Source organism: Oryx dammah, unplaced genomic scaffold, assembly GCF_014754425.2.
Source record: "Oryx dammah isolate SB20612 unplaced genomic scaffold, SCBI_Odam_1.1 HiC_scaffold_2156, whole genome shotgun sequence".
NCBI classification, from domain to species: Eukaryota; Metazoa; Chordata; class Mammalia; order Artiodactyla; family Bovidae; genus Oryx; species Oryx dammah.
The window spans coordinates 1-5,433 of NW_024072249.1; the positions used below are offsets into that span (position 1 = coordinate 1).

At 47.8% G+C, this 5,433-nt stretch overlaps 1 pseudogene; it reads right to left on the bottom strand.

The window, feature by feature from the left end:
* Positions 1–5: 5 nt before the first annotated feature.
* LOC120859660 lies at positions 6–593 on the bottom strand (annotated as a pseudogene).
* Positions 594–5,433: the final 4,840 nt, after the last annotated feature.

The window sequence follows — 5,433 nt, forward strand, 5'->3', positions numbered from 1 at the left end:
GGCATGTATTCCCATTCAGCCAGGTCCAGCAGGAGGACCACAGCTGCCAGGATGAAGCAGATGGAGTACACAGCCACACACCACTCCAGGGCCGGCTGGTGCAGGTACAGGGAGGTGCTGCCGAGGAAGGCAAAGATGACACCAGCCACGAAGGTCTCCAGCACCTTCAGCAGGGCTCGCATGGTGTGCACATAGAAGAAGATCTCCTTGAGCTCATACCAAGCCCTCATCCCGGCCACTTCTATGACATACAGCACAGACGCGATGCAGGAGAAAGCAGTGGCGGCGATTGCCTGGTCCCTGTAAGGACCATCAGGCACGAACTGGACGTAGGTGATGGAGTAGATGATGGAGGCCGAGAGGCAGATGAGGGCAGCGTAGCAGGCGAAGGTGACGCAGATGTTGTACCAGAAGAAAGGAAAGCTGGACCAGCCCCTGCAACACTCAACTACGGTAATGATGAAGGTCACGGTGAAACAGACGCACCAGAAGGACATGGACCAGTGACCTATGGCACCTCTCAGAAAGCCCATGTCAGCCACAAGCGACAAGGCCACGCAGGTGGAGAAGAGCTGTGGTAGGTGGAGGAGTCAGAACACATGGAAGATGTCGTCAACGTCTGTGGATGTCCACCGGGTGGACATGGTGTTGTGACTGTCAGGCAGGTCACGGTCACCAGTACAGCAGTGGTCTTCCCTGAGGACCCACCAGAGAAAGATCCAGTTTCGGAGGTGGATTAAGTCAGATGCCTGGAAAAGGTTCAGGGCCCTGTGACGGCTGAGGCTCAGGATCTGTGGAGTTGGAACCAATGGCTCAGACACTCGGGTAACAGCACAGCCGCTCCAGAACGGTTCTCCCCACCCATCACCCTTGGCCTTGTCAGGAGACTTGTCTTATCCCAAACCTCACAGCTCGGTTGGGTCAGGCCTCAACCATGAGCATTTTTTATATCTCTTTGAGCTGTGTCCCATTTTCCATAGAGACGCAAAGTAGGATGGTCCTTATCTGCAACCCCAAACCTTCAAGCCTCTGAAAACTGAACAAGAATTTAAAATTCATTTGGTAGCAAAATTTGACCTGAACAGGTCTGGGATAATTTATGATCTTCATTTATTTTATGTATTATGAGTGCTCAAAAGTGCAGTTGTAGAAACACTAATGTACTTGATTACAAGGAACTTCCAGACCCCAGTGGGATGTTATGTCATATAGAATAGATGCACCATGTCACTTGTCTGAAACTGAAAAATTCTGACATCTGGAGCATATCTGAACCAAGAGTTTCAGAAAAGAGGTTGTGGATTATACTGCTAACCCCATTTTATAGACGAGAAAACTTAGGCTCAAGAAATCAACTGCCTTCACCTAAGGTATCATGCATGACCAGGAAGAGGGAACTCAGAAAACACACCTAAAGCTATGGGTCTGAGCACTTTGCTCTACAGCCCACATGTCAGTAAGATCCATGGGTAGGAGGCCAGGACCAAAGCTTGGGGCTCTGGGACCCAGGACCCACCTTCACAGCCCTTGGCCTCCTTCCACAGCAAGCTGAAGACACACGTGTCCTGGCCTGTCCTCCCTGCAGCGTCACTAGCAGGAGCTGCCATCTGAGGGACACAGCCCCACCTGGAGGAGGGCAACTCCAGGGGTGAACAGGGAGGAGCCATGGGGTGAGAGCAAGGCCGTGGGGACAAGATGACATGGGAAGTAGGAACTGTTCTAAATTCCTGTCCCCCAATTTTTCCTCAACATGTGACTCTTCCCCATTGTGGAAAGGAAACCCCCACATGGCATGACTCTGAGGTGGAATCATGAGGAACAACAGAATAAATTGACATCATGTTTGACTTTTTAGTTTCAAAGCTGTCATCCAGGTAAGAGTCCAGAAAAATCTAGAAAGTAGTCCCACCTGAGTGAGGATTTTCCTGGCCTGGGAGACTGGTTAGCAGCTTCCAAACCGGGAAGCAGGGATTAGACATGAACAAGGATGATTTGACTGATGCTGATGAGGAGCCTTTCAGGGCATCCCAGGGAAGGGGGTGGGGATGGATGGAAGACCGGCCCCCTGTTAAGGGCAGGAGCTGAGAGAGGAGGCCCCTGCTGGACCCCTGGGAGGGGCCAGCCCTGAGGGTGCTCCCAGGACTGGGATGTGCTGGGAGCCAGCATGAGGAATCCTGCCCATGGCAAAGGTCATGAGGAAGGAAGCCCGACAAAATGCAAAGGCATGATCCGGCTTCAGGGGTTCCCCCTGAGTTTTCCTGCACATCTACCCCCAAAAAACCAGAGTCAGCCTGATTTTATTGTGCTGTGCTTTCCACTCTTCTGACATTCTCTGGAAAAAAGTTAACTCAGGGATTCAGTCTCCTGCATATGAAAAGAATGTCTCGGCTTATATCCCTCTGATGGCTCTCTAACTTGCCTAACAGGTTCCCCCAGACTTTTTACAACTTGTGAATTGTTTACAGCCCCCCAACCTCGAGAGGCACAAAGCTTAAAGCATCTTAAAGATACAGAGCCTTTTCTAAAGAGCTAAAAATCATATTGGTGATGGGTTTTCACTGTTGACTCAATGACTGCTGCCAGGCCTCCATATTCTTTATCTTTTAGACACCTGAAGGATATTAATCAATGTAATAGGGATATAGAAACAGGAATGTAGTAGTTTTTATGTTAGCAACACTAGACTTTTGAGTTAATTACTTTTCTTTGTTATATATCACTGCACTCCTCTTGTGTCCTTGCTATGTAAGAATGTAACTTTATTTAGTGCTGAGAGTGGCACCAGACTTTGGGAAGGTCAACACAAATAAGTCTTCTGGTTGACAAACCTTTATCAGAAAAAAAGGATGTAAAATGTTAATTGGCCCTCTGGCTAAAAGATGATGTAAATCACCTAAGACTTGTGTATACAATTAGGTATGCAGAGAGAAAGCCTGGTTTTGATAAAAGTCAGGGCTGCTGATGCTGCATAACTTTATATTACCCATTGATCTCTATGTACAATCAAAAAGGTATAAAAGGCCTTTCTAGACAATAGAGGCCGGGCCAGTTGCTGGACTGGTTTCTCCTGTGTCTTCTCTTTAGTCTAATTTCTGGCTGAATTCCCATCTGGGACATGGAGGCTCACCATGTCTACTTACTTGCTCTGGCTTCTAAGATCCGTAAGAGAGGGAGCCCAAGGCGGGGCACCCTCCGATATTCAAACGGATGCCGGTGGCCTAACGTAGATGGTGCACACTTCTTGTCTTGAAGTTTTATTGGCTTTCCACGTAAACCAAGTTATTTAGCCTCTTTTCTCCACTTAATTTTCCTACTACACTATTTCTTCCTAATCAAATCTTATATTAATAAATAAATAAGTTTTTCCTCACCCACACCATCCCTGCTTCGAATTCCCTGGATCCACTGGGGCTGGACTCTGGCAGGGGTTGGGGTGGGGGTGGGGGTAGAGTGGAGATGACTTGGGGGTCCCAGGGTCCCAGTGGCCCTGAGGCAGCCCAGTAGGGGTCTTCTGACCCAGAGGAGATGCAGGCATGAAGCCAACCTTTCCCATGGAGGAGGGGCCTGGACTGGAACTGAAGCAGGAGAACAGGGGTCTGAAGGGGTTTCAGGGCTGTGACAGGGACATGTGGCCAGAGTGACAGGGACCCTGGAGACCATGGAATTACCCAGGTCACCTGCCCAAGACAGTCCTGCCAGCCAGGGCTGCAGTCCTGCTCACACAGGGGCTCCTCCAGGGTCCAGTGTGGGGATAGTGAGGCCCCTCCCAGCCCTTCCCCTCCTCAGGGACAGCTGCCCTGTTTCCAAGGGACTATTTGCTGAGAGGCCACCAGGACTGAAGGGCCAGCACCCTGAGCCCCAGCCAGCTTCCTGCCATCAGGGCCCTGTCTCCTTTGCTGATAATAAACCCTAGGAAAGGCCATGGCTTGACAACGAAGCAGACAGGAAAGTGGAAGTTCTGGAGTTGGAGGCAGTGTTGTGGTTGTGTGAGCCATCCAGGGAGGCTCTATGCCTCTCTCTTCTAAACAACTATTTACTATATGTTCCCTGTGTGCCAGGCACTGCAGATCCCACAGCAAAACCCAATTCCTGCCCTGAATGAGCACCTGAATCAATGCAAAGACATTCTATCTAGAGCAACTGAGTAGAGGAGAGCCAAGGACTCTTGAAGACTTTTCAGAGAACTCTTCAGCTGAACAGAAATTAAAATTCTCTGTGCAAGTCCAGAGAGCAGGGCAAGTGGACTTTGCACCCCCTAAGGAATGAAAGCTGCTGCAAAATAAGATGGCCCACTGTGGGAAGTGATATTGTTAGAGCCTTTCAGGTCAAGCTGGGTTTTTTTTTTATTATTATTAATTAATCTTAATTGGAGGCCAATTACTTTACACTATTGTAGTGGTTTTTGCCATATATTCACATGTACATGTGTTCCCCATCCTGAACGCCCCTCCAACGTCCCTCCCTATCTCATCCCTCAGGGTCATCCCAATACATCAGCCCTGAGCACCATGTCTTATGCATCAAACATGGACTGGTGATCTCTTTCACATATGATAATATACATGTTTCAATTCTATCCTTTAAATCATCCCACCCTTGCTTTCTTCCATGAAGTCCAAAAGTCATTTCTTTACATCTGTGTCTCTTTTACTGTTTCGCATACAGGGTCATCATTACCATCTTTCTAAATTCCATATACATGTGTTAGTATACTGTATTGATGTTTTTCTTTCTGGCTTACTTTACTCTGTATAATAGGCTCCAGTTTCATCCACCTCATTAGAACTGATTCAAATGCATTCTTTTTAATAGCTGAGTAATATGCCATTGTGTCTATGTAGCACAGCTTTCTTATCCATTCGTCTGCTGATGGACATCTAGGTTGCTTCCATGTCCTGGCTATTATAAACAGTGCTGCGATGAACATTGGGGTACACGTGTCTCTTTCAATTCTGGTTTCCTCGGTGTGTATGCCCAGCAGAGGGATTGCTGGGTCATATGGCAGTTATATTTCCAGTTTTTTAGGGAATCTCCATACTGTTCTCCATAGTGGCTGTACTAGTTTGCAATCCCACCAAGAGTGAAGGAGGGTTCCTTTTTGTCTGCACCCTCTCCAGCTGTTGAAGCGGTCTGGGGGAAGGGGGATGTGACTGCTGGTTCCCAAAGAATATCCCATGGAATACTAGTCCATGATGTTCCATGGAAAAAAACAGTTCCCTGATCACATAAGTCTGGGAATCACTTACGGCTATAGATCTCTTTTGGTCCTAAGAAGTCCTGCAAAAAAGAAATCTGTTGAACTTTTTAGCTCAGGTTTAGGTGCATGTGGCCAAATAAATTTTTCTTGTCTTAAAATATGAATTTTATTTTATTGCTTCTTAAGATTTTCCTGTCACGAGGACCACCTCCTGGGACCCCTTCCCCTCCATCCAG